Here is a 12,240-nt window from a genome sequence, read left to right as displayed (position 1 = left end):
AATAAAAATAAGAATGATGGAAGATTTTATGTCAGAAACTGTGCAAACCAGAAGACAATAAAGCTGTCAACTAGAGTTTTATGCCCAGCAAAAGTATCTTTCAAAGATAAAAGTGAACTAAACAATTTTTCAGACAAACAACATCTGAGAAAATCCATTACCAGCATAACTGCCCTATAAGATATACTAAAGGAAATTCTTCAAGTATAAGGAACATAATACTATATGGAAATTTGGATCTACGCAAAGGCATCAAGAGGAATATGTGGACTAATATAAAAGACATTTTCTATTGTTTAATCTCTTTAAAATAAAACTGGCTATTGAAAACAAAAATAATACCAGCATTCCATGGGGTTTATAACATATATAGAAGTAAAACACAACAATAGTACAAAAGATGAGAGAAGATTCTTACCCTGCACACGAAGTGATATAATATTATCTGAAAGTAGACTGTGATAAGTTAAAGATGTATATTGTAACCTGTAGAGGAACCAATAGCAGGACAAGGTAGAGGTATAGCTAATAAGCCAACAAAGAGATCAAGTGGAATCATAAAAATAGTGTAGAAAAAGAGAAAAAGAACGAATGAAAAAGATAGGAAAATAGAAAACAAATAGCAAATATGGTAGATTTAAACCCAGACATATCAATAATTACATTAATTGTAAGCAATCTAAACACTGCAATTAAAAGCAGAGATTGTTAGATTAGGTAAGAAAGCAAGAATCAATTTTGTGCTATCTATAAGAACCCACTTTAAAACTCTAGGCACAAGTAAGTTAAAAGTAAAAAATGCAATAAGATATACTATGAAAGCACTAATCGAAAGAAATCTTGAGTGCCTACATTAATCTAGAGAAAAGACTTTTGGACAAGAAATATTAAAAGATAAAGAGGTACATTTCTAATAATAAATTGATTAATCCATCAAGAGGAGAGAACAGACCTAAATGTGTATACACTTAATAACAGAACCTCAAAAAAATGAAGTAAAAACTGATAGAACTGAAAGGAGAATTAGACAAATCCACAATTGTAGTTGAATGTTTCAACACCTTTTCAGTAATTTAACAACTTGATGACGGTCACTAAGGATATAGAAAACATGATTTCCTGGCTGTCCAGTGGTTAGGACTCCACACTTCCACTGCAGGGGGCCCCGGTTTGACAGCTAAGATCCCACAAGCCGCACGGCGCGGCCAAAGAAACAAAACAAAACAAAACAAAACATGAATGAACTAAACCAAACAGACACATGCAGGACATACCAATCAACAATGGCAGAATACACATTCTTTTCAAGTACACATGTAACATTTACCAAGTTGATGAGTAAAAGGGGGAAGCTGTTCTGCAGAGAAAGGAAAATGGAGCTGACAAGAAACAAAGAGGAGAGAAGAGCCCGTGGCCCAAGAGAGGTAAATGGAGGTAGTAGACAGCTGCCCCTGTTCCTCTCAGTCTCAGCTGCACTTGATTTCATGTTCTTTGATTCTGCGAGAGCTCTGTTTCCTTGCAATAAACACTGTTCTTTACTTGAGTAACTTTGAATGAGTTTTGTTTTCTTGCAACCAAAGGAGCCATAACTCGAACAATTTCGTGTTTTTTTTTTAATTGTCTCCCAACATTGCACAGTAACTTCTTTAAGGATAATCGGTGTGTTTTATTTCATCTGTATAACACAGCTCACAGTCACATGACTGAATTATATAAATGCTGTTAAGGTTCATAATGAACGAATTCATTAACCTGGTTACTGACACCTCGACCAACACCAGAATCGTGAATTGCTTGTTTTGTCGGCCCTACCAAGTCCCTTGTGTAACATTTTTTTCTCTATTCCCTCTAGCTCTGGTGTGACCAAGACTCTCAGGCTCCCACCCCCTACCCACTGAAGCAGGCATATGGCCCATCAGGCTCTCCCATACAGGATCTGGAATCTAAGTCATTGGATAGTAGCTCCCTAAAGAAAGGTTGATCAGTTTCTGCATTTGAGAACCCTGGAGCTCCCCTGATTCCTTTCAGGGGTCTGATTGTTCAGCTTTTTCTTCAGTCCTAGGGCTGTTCACTATCCTTCCAAAGACCCCCTTTTCTTATTTAAGTAGTCAGAGTCCATTTCTATTGCTTTCAGCCTGACTCCTCTCTCATACTTGGTTACCAAAGAGGCCAGTTTCTTCCCTGGCCCATACAGAAGAACTGGAAGAAATTCTTCTTTTGGGAAAGAGCAGCTAACTTTGAAGCATGCTATTTTTGAAACAAATAGAATATTTCTTTATTGGTCAGTTGCTCCACTGCTGTCTTCTTTTGTATGTCTCTGATCCAACCTCTGGGCTGCCTTTTCTGCAAGAGGCATCATTAGTTCTGCCTCAGTTGTTTATATTCAACCTCATCCTCATCTTCTAAGGCTGTCTATGAGTGACTGAGTCATGAACATGAATCTTTAAAGGAGTCATATGTATTTGGGAACCCAGGCAACAGAGGCTAACTTCACTTAGCCAAGTTAACACTTTTTCTACAGCAATATAAAGCAGACTTCATTCTTTGAGTTTGAACGATCTGTACTCAACCTAAGAAGCCATCTCCCAGGCTTGAGTCTGGTGTCCCAGTTTCTGATGATGGACCCACTCTGGCCCTTTGGATCAGCATCCTTCCTCAGAGACAAGCCACGTTTAGGGTGTTGGCTCTGATTCTTCCAAGACCTCAAGTTCCAAGGCAGTTTGTCTCCTCTCAGCACTCTGACTCATTATCCTATTTTACTCAAGTACTTAGAATGAGAGCTTTTGGGAAGTGCTCTGTGCAATTATATAAATGAATAGGCACATTTATTTGAAATGTTTTCGGATTTCCTAGAAAGAAATTTTGTGTTCTTTCCCTGACACTAATTTCTGAAACTGGGTAACAGTCCTGGGGGTATCCTTGCCCTGCCCAGGGACTTGCGTTTCCAAGGCAATCTAAAACCCAGTCAATAAGTATTCATTCATTTTGCAAATCATTGTTGAGCACCTACTGCATTCCAGGTACTGTACTGAGAGCTGGGTATACAATGAAGAAGAAAACAGACATAGCCCTGCCTTCAAGAGGACACAGTCCAGTGAAGAAGAGAGAAAAAAATAAGCAAATAAATTTAAAAATAATCATACATGAGTAATTAGTGCTATGAAAAAATTAACAAGAAATAGCATTAGGGGCTTCCCTGGTGGCGCAGTGGTTGAGAGTCCGCCTGCCGATGCAGGGGACACGGGTTCGTGCCCCGGTCTGGGAAGATCCCACATGCCGCGGAGCGGCTGGGCCCGTGAGCTATGGCCGCTGAGCCTGCGCGTCCGGAGCCTGTGGTCCGCAACGGGAGAGGCCACGGCAGTGAGAGCCCTGCGTACCGCAAAAAAAAAAAAAAGAAATAGCATTAGGAGGGGATCTTAGATGGGAGAGGGCAGAAGAATCTCCCTGAGACCTGAAGGATAAGTGAGGAGAACTGGAATCAAATAGATGAAATAGCATATACAAGGCCTAGAGCTAGGAAAGAGCTTCATGTGTCTGAGGAACTAAGTGAAGCTCTGTTTTGGACATTTATACTGAGATGCTTATGACATATCCAAGTAGAAAACTCAGGTAGATAGTTGGATATGTAGTTCTAGAGTTCAAATGAGATATTGAGATGAAGATACAAATTTGGTCATCATCAGCATGTAGACAATATCTTAGACCACAAAAATAGATCATTTAGGAAGAGAGTGTAGAGAGAGAAAAAGCCCTGGGAAATACCAATATTTAGACATTGGAAGAGGAAGAGGGTCTATAACGGAGACTGAGAAGAAATTGTCAGAGACATCAGAGGTAGGAAGAAAAGCAATGGTATAAGGTCAGATAAAGGAGTGGTCATCTGGGTCTAAGGCAACTGAGAGGGTAAGATAAGAAAACAAATTGTCCATTGAACTTGGCAACATGGAGATTATGGTAACCTTGACACAAGAAGTTTTGGTGAAATGGTAAGGGAAGAGACCCAATTTGAGAGTTTTGAAGAGTGATCAAAGGTCAAACAGTGGAGATAAGTATGTAAACAACTATCTTGAGACATTAAGCTGCGAATGGATGAAGAGAAGTGGGCAGTAATTGGAGAGGGGTGAAGGAACCAAAGAAGGACTTTTAGGCATAAAGGAGAGTCAATCATGTTTGTGAGCTGAAGAGAATAGCCCCACTGAAAAAGGGGAGGATTGATAATCAGGAGGATAGGATATAATTGGAGGAGTAAAACTTGAGAAAGTGAGAGAGGATGGCAACAAGAGTCCATTAAGGATCCAGCTCCAGGAGATGCTGAGCTGTGAGAGAAGCAACACACTTTCTCCTTTGTTTCAGGAGGGCAGACAGGGAAGATGCCAAGGAATGTAGATGTAGAATAGGGGAGTTCTTGTCTGTTGGTCCTACTTTTTCACTTGGATACAATCAATGCAGGATAATTAGATCAGAGAGAGGAGTGCAGGGATGAAGTAGAAGATTTGAGAAGAGATGTGAAGGTATGAAATACCATCTAACAGGTGGACTAGCAAGTTTATTAGATATAGAGAGAGAATGCTGCACAAGACATTAAAATTATGAATTTAAAGGGACGTTTCTCAGTTTGATTGTGTGATTTTCTCCACCAATATTCTGTTTCTTAAATTCATGCAGGTGGATGTCTAAGTTCATCCAGGCTCAGAGTTTTCCCAAGTGAGTATGACGGCTGCAGAGAGACACACAAGGACTAAAAAAGTGGTGAAAACTATAGATCATGCGATGGATGCTCAACAGAAGGGACATGTTGACAAGGAAGGTTAGGTTCTGTCTCAGTTTCTAGTTTCTATATCTGTGCTTCCCTTTCCAACCATCTCCCCACAACCACCACACTTTGCATTTGGATCCATTCTTGTGTCTTGATTCTGACTGGAGGCTAAAAGAGAGATCTAACCAGCTTGCAGCCCCACTTCTGGGGTTCAGCCTTTGTCTCCCCTGATTTTCCACATTCAGATTCATTACACACATACTGAACTCCTACATATCCATCATGTGCCCTGATTGAGTTTTCATGTGTTACCCCAGTTCATAGAACTGGGCTATCTACCACCTAGCACCCCTTTCCCAAATCCATGCTCCAGTAAGATGGAGCCCTTCAGACGAGTGGCTAAAGGCCTGCTGACTACTCTCCAGCTGCCTCATGCCAATCCTTCCCACCATAGGTCTTTCTCTGCCTCTTGCATTACTCGCTCTTTCTAAGGGAGAAGATATTGTAACCGGATTCATTAGAACCTGAAAAATCAATGTACCATATTTTACTAATGGCACTAGAGTCCGGGTGCTTGCTCAGTTTTCAAGGATGATGTTTCACTTCTCATTTGGCCAGTGTTCCTTGTGGCTACCTCGTTTGGTTAAGGGTCTAGTGGGAAGAAGGTTCAGCATCCAGGCATTCCTGTATCCCTGGCCATAATGTCATCACAATAGAATCCAAACCTCACTTTTACCCTTAAGTCATCTAACAACCTATCAAGATTCCTGATTAATAATGTTCATCCTAAATTCTCCACTAATTAGTCCCACCCACTTAATGACATCCCCAGACTTTCGTTCTGACACCCTCTGCAACATTACTGTTATAGATTGAATTGTGCCTCCCCAAAAGATATGTTGAAGTTCTAACCCCAGTACCCAGAATGTGACCTTATTTAAAAATAGGGTCACTAGAGATCTTACCTAATTAAGATGAAGTCATACTGGAGTAGGGTAGGCCTTTAATCCAATGTGACTGGTGTCATTATAAGTAGAGGAGAAGAGACACAGACACATGAAGGAAGAACACCACGTGATGACAGAGGCAGGGATTGAAGTACAGCAAGCTGCAAGCCAAGGAATACCAAGGACTGCTGGCAAACCATCAGAAGCTAGGAAGAGGCCAGGAAGAATTCTGCCCTACAGGTTTCAGAGGGAGGATTGCCCTGCTGACACATTGACTTAGGACTTCTGGCCTCCGGGACTATGAGACAATAAATTTGTTGTTTTAAGGCACCCAGGTTGTGGTACTTTGTTACGGCAGCCCTAGAAACAAATTCAGCTATTACCATCACTGTGGTCCCCAGAGACACCTGCTTTCCTGCCAGACTGAAACTTCTCTAAGTGACAGAAGCTATGTCTGCCTGGAGTTTCTGCTCCCTTTCTGGTGGATGAGCTTTATTCAAAGTCCTAGGTCTCTCCTCCCCTGCCTTAGAAAACCAGGCAGGGCTAGGCTCCATGCTAAGTCAGCAGCCAAACACAAATTTGCCTTGGTTTAACAGAGGGTCAACATACCCCAGCCTTAGCCCCAGGAGGGTCTGTTTGACATGGTGGGCATGGCAACCATCCAGCTGAGGAAACACTGAGTGCTCCTTCCTTACTAGTAATGCAAGAGAAAGTTCTGAAAGGGACCAGGAAGGATTCACGCTGAGCCTTCGGCACAGCGACCCAGGGAAGATAGGGTCCTTGTGTGCTGGGGTGTTTGCATGAGCTGATGGTGGCACAGAACGAGGAAAGCAGGGATCAGCCAATAGCATGAGGAAGAGTGAGTGATACCATCTCGGATGGAGGTGGAGGGAGGGGCTGTACTAGCCAAAGTGTTTATGGAGTTTAAATACGGTCCACACTGGAGTGAGGAACAGAAATGGGAGTATAGGGATCACTGCCTAATCTAACATGAAGAAGAAAACAGAAGAGCCCCCGTAGAGCAGGCAGCTGTTCTGTATCATGTACAGTGCCACATCATGGTGCCAGAGATCTGTCTGTTCAGGTTGGATCCAGGCAATGCTGGGAGAAACAAGATTCAGGTTCTGATCTCCCAAGAAGAGGGCTGCGAAGGCTAGGCATAGGGTCAAGGCTCCAGTCAAGTGGGCTGGGATTTGGGTAAGACCCCTAATCTGAAAGAAAGTGTGTGAAAGGAGGCAGGGAGCCATAAGAGGACCCCCAACAGTGGGTGGAGTCCACATAATGAGAAACAGAAAAGCAGGGAATTCTCCAACGTGGTTGCTGCAGATATCCAAGGTTTGCCTGGGCTCATCAAGTCCTGGGTCTTGTTCATTCGACAGATATTTATTGAACCTTTACTATGTTCAAATCTAATTCATGCTAGGAATACAAAGGGAACACAATACAGATTCTTCCCTAGAGAAGCCTGGTCTAGCCAGGAAAACAGACCCATCACAGATAGTTACCACACAGCGTGATAAATGGTGTTTTGAGATATGAACAAAATGCCATGGGAATGCAGAGGGGAGGGACACAGCTCTGCCCAGAGGACTCAGGGGAGCAGAAAATATATTGCCTTAGTTTTATGGACCTAGATAAATTATGAAGTAAAAGAAAAACAAATTTTTTTTACAACCTCATACTCTACATCCTCAACCCCATGGTCCGGACTTTATTTCATTCTTACTGTTTCCTGTCCCCTTTGAATTACTGAGTTCAAACTAAGAACAGTCACATATTGGAATTATTCACCACTGTATCATTAAAACATTAATGCTTCATTAAAGTTCAGTGGATTTCTAGATATAAAACCTCCACACTTCAAAGTCTGCTAGTGTTACCTAACCGAACTTGGGTCTGCTCGCCCCACATGCAGCAAAGCCAATCTACTGACACCAGGTTGTGGTGAGGAAAGTACAGCATTTATTGCAGGGCCAAACAAGGAGAAAAGGCAGCTCATGCTCAAAAGACTTGAACTCCCCAGTGGCTTTCAGGGAAGGGTTTTTAAAGGGGAGGTGAGGGAGAGGATCGCAGGGTGTGTGATCAGCTCATGTACATCATTTTGATCGGTTGGTGGTGAGGTAACAGAGTGGTGTTTCAGGAATCTCATTTATAAAGTTTCTGGCTCCAACCAGTCTGGGGTCTATGTGCTAGTGATCAGCATGCAGTCAACTTCTTCCTTCTGGTGGGGATTTTAGTATCTGCCAAACAACTCAAGAATATGGCTTAGGATCTTTTCTATAGCCCTTGAGGCGGAACTAAAGGTCCCTGACTTTGTTTTATGGCTAAACTATTATCATTTTGCCTCGCTTGACTCTTTTTCTGTTTCTGCATTTTCTCACTTCTCTGATTAAATTTGCTCTTTGGAACTGGGGGAAGGCCTAGGAGGCCAAAGCTATTCTACAGACAAGAGGCAGGGGACATGAAGAAGAGTCTGTCTCCAGGAAGGCCCCACAGGGTCCTGCTCTGTTTCAATAGTCTTTATCCCATGGAGTCAGATGACAGACCCAGCTGGTGACCAGATGCCATGGGAGGTTGTCACATGGTGACACTTCTCAGGTTATCATGGAGCACTTGGTGAACCTTCTACCTTTCACCAAAATACCAAGATGTAACACAATAAAGCCATGGAAACCATAGCAGTTCCTCTCCCTGCCTTGCTATCTTCACTCCCAAGAGACTTCTCCCATGGCCTCTACTGACTGGACACTGGGCTTGTGGCACCACCCCTGGCTAGAGCTGATCGGTCCACTGACAAACACCTGACACAAATTGACCGATCTGATTCTTACTTCCTAGACTTTAAAGTTGCAATACAAAAAAAAAGGACTTCCCTGGTGGTCCAGTGGTTAAGACACCATGTTTCCATTGCAGTGGGCACAGGTTTGATCCCTGGTTGGGGAACTAAGATCCTGCATGCTGCAAGGCACAGCCAAAAAAAAAAAAAAAAAAAAAAAATTGCAATACAGGAGCCCTATTCGAGAGCACTTCAACTGGGGAGGTGTGTAAAACTGGCAGCCTGTGTTTGTGTCAAGTTTAAGTGGGACAGAGAAAGGCATGCTGCAAAAATGGCGGAATGGAGAGGTTCACTGAGAGAAGCAGATAGGAGAAACCAGGGGAAGGAGAGGGGCCAGGAAGAGGAGAAGACTGCCTTTGGGGCTGATGACATCCACTTCCTATTCAGGTTATCCTAAAGTGGCCCATATGAGTTCATGATCTTTTTTCCTTTGGTGAAGAACAAAGAGTTAACATTCACCCTGGTCTGCCCTTGAGGACCTCTCTTATTTTTATAGATGTAAAGCAGGCAGCCCCAGCCATGGAGAAAAGACACAATGGGACCCTTTTACTTGTTTATAGTGTGGGAGCTCCAATGAGAAAGTGGGGAAATTTGTAACATGGACAGTTTCCAGGATGGAACAAACCCATGCCTTTTAACCCATGCCCTCCAAGACTTAAATGGAGGAGTATCTGTGGGGTAGACTTAGATGCCCAGTGACAGTGACAGACGAAGGAATCCCACAAATAAGTTTCCATAGGAGTAAAGACAGGTAGAACTTATGGGTTGTCCTGCCACCCTATTAGGAAAGGGAACAGAGATTGTGGGTCAGTAGGCACTAAAGCCAGGCTGCATCCAGCCTTTTAGGCACTGACTTGAGCCCTATTCTGAGGCCAGGAATTGTACTGAAGAAACCAGTTACCGAGTGCTCTAACTTATAGGCTTAAAACATGGAGGCTTCCCAACTAAAACCCTGAGGAATCACAGCAATTGCAGAGGGTTCCACACCAGCATCTACAGTAGAGGTTCACGTAGGGATAACCTGAGAGATGGTTATGCTCCATGAATTATCTCCCACAGTAGAAAGCAGGGCTTTACTGCATTTTCCTAACAACCTAAAAGGTGGGGGACATTGTGCTGACTGGGCCACCCAAGGCGCAGGCTCCACACATTATGGTGGAGGCTGGGTGATACGCTCAATTTGCTGGGGAGCCCTTTCATCGGGCAGTGACCTCCTGAAATGGGCAGGTCAGAGCCAAGGTCCTTACCACAGCGACTGGCTTCAGAGCTGGCCCACGGAGGTCCGCTTTACCTCAACGGCCAGTACAATTCCACCACAGTCTGCACCAAAATGGGATAAGTGGGGTCCCCGAGCTGCAAGTATAAGCATTGCATGTGTAAAGGGGCAGGCAATTTGCGGCCTAGGCAGGGTAAACTGGATTTCTGATTTTCCTACTGCTCCCAGCATGGGTGACACAGCATTCCTCCCTGACACTTGGCCAAGGCATGCTCATCACATCCCACAGTATAAGTCAGAGCGCTCTGACTACCCAGTTCCTCATGCGGCTGCGAACTTTACTTCCCAGCCTCGGGTTTTCGAGAAACTCTTGTGTCCTTCCAATTAATTCTACTTTTTCCTTAAATTAGCTTGCATGGTCCTGTCACTTGCACCTAATAATCCTTGAATAAAGCAGAAACTAAGGTTAAGAGAAGATCATTGCCAGAATCGGGTTGGAAATTTCTCTAATTTATAGAGCTAATTTAAAAAGCAAACATTTGGTATGCTCCTGTTAAGGTCAGATTGAGCCGCGTGGTTAATAACTAAATACGCTGCCCTCTGGACCCAAGGCAAGAAACAGGGGAAAAAGCAGTAGAAAGCTTTGTATGATGCTCTCCATCCCCCACCATCTTCCCCTGGCTTGGGAGGCTTTTATCTACCAAAAATAAGAGAGCTACCAACTGTACTGTTCAATATTTATTTTCTGAGGCAGTCAAATTCATGCTAATTTATTTGCTCCCTTCCCACCAGCCCCCACCATATTCTCTAGAACTGTTCAGAAACTAAAACTCCAAGAATACAATAGTGTTGAGAGTAGAGGGTGCTGCATCCTAGAAAACTGTAAGTGAGGACCGAGACAGACCTCTAGAAGCTCAGTATTCCAGAGCTTAGAGCTTTCCATGTGCTGCATGCAGACAAAATGCAACTGGACTCAGGCTCACGCTTAGACAGAGCCAGGACCTCGGAACCGGAGACCTTCCTCTGCCCAAAGGCAGATGCCCGAAGGACTATGGGAAACTGAGGCTGGAGCAGAGGCTGTGCTCCTCAGACCACACAGCAGGTCGAGATATGCACGGGGCTGGGAGGTGGGGGTGATGCCAGGACCCTTGAGGAATGAGGGCAGTCTGTTGGCAAAACGAAAGGAAGTCTAGTTTAATTTCTTCTCACAAATGATCAAACACAACCAGAAAATCCAATATGAAACACAATGAAGAAATAAACAAAATCATATCTTTGAAAAATTATTTACCACAAGAGACAAAATAAGTTTGTAGAAACCTGCTTGATGTTTCAATACCACGACAGAAGACCTGAGACCTGACCAAAAGAACCACAAAGGGAAACCGAGCTAAGATGAAACCTGGGATGCAAAGGGAACTGGATGAAATTTTTAAGGATGTAACAGAACCCCATATAAAACAGCAAACAATTTTAAATCCCTCTAAATGGCAAAATTGACCCACAAAAACCCTCTAATCTGTGATTTGGAGGACAAACTCGGGAAAATCTCCAAGATTAGAGGTAAAGATGAGAATAATGAGAGGGAGGTGATAACCATGGAAACAGATTGAGTATTGAATCACAGAATAGCTGGCACCCACTGCAAGAAGCTAATCTTGAGCTAGCACCTCTGGGACCATTCCAATATACAGGACCACTCTTAGACAAGAGGGGTCTCTTCCCTGGTCCCCACATTTTCTAAAGTTCTGCTTAGGCCCTACTACTGGCCACACACCTCCCCGTGAAGCAGAGTCCACAGGGCCAAGAGGATGAGTCCACCCTCAGCTGGTCCCCAGCTCTGCACCCAGACTGTGCTCTGGATGCCCTGAATTAAAATCTTTGCCCAGACAGCCTGAGTCTGCTTCCCAGATCTGAGCAGGCCTCCCCCATGGGCACATCCTCCAAAAGTTAGACCCCTCCAATAGTGTGTATGTCCCTAGGCTTGAGTGGTGGCTGAGAGGAACTGAGGAACTGCTTGCAGGGCTTACAGACAGAGCTTAGACATGCATGCTGGGACATCTACTGTGTGCCCGCAATGGCCCTTGCAGTGGGGGTCAGAGTCAGGAACGGGAAGAGAAAGAGAGGGGTCTGGAGGCTGGGAGCCATGTGTCAGCTCTCCCTGCAACGCCGTATTCTCAGAACTCAGGGGAGGCTGAGGATTCTAAATTCAAACTGGCCTTGCAGGTGCTTATGAAGCTATCGTTGTTCAGGTAGGAGGGTAGAACGTATTGTATTTAACAGTATTTAACTTTTAAATATGTAAGCACACGGTATGTGGTCCTCTATTAGTGCTCTACTCTTGCCCCCCGACAGTTTGGGGGGTCGGGGAGGCAGGGCTTGCCAGTCCTTGAGGAACAGCTCCTTCAGGTCCCCTCTACCAAGAAATGTAACCTTTTAGGACTGCCTGTGCAGAAAGCAGTAGCCAGCTTCTTTCACGGAAGAA

Source organism: Lagenorhynchus albirostris, chromosome 9 (assembly GCF_949774975.1).
Source record: "Lagenorhynchus albirostris chromosome 9, mLagAlb1.1, whole genome shotgun sequence".
In the NCBI taxonomy this organism is placed as follows: domain Eukaryota; kingdom Metazoa; phylum Chordata; class Mammalia; order Artiodactyla; family Delphinidae; genus Lagenorhynchus; species Lagenorhynchus albirostris.
The sequence above is the reverse complement of the archived record's forward strand: the minus strand, read 5'-3'. Positions refer to the sequence as shown.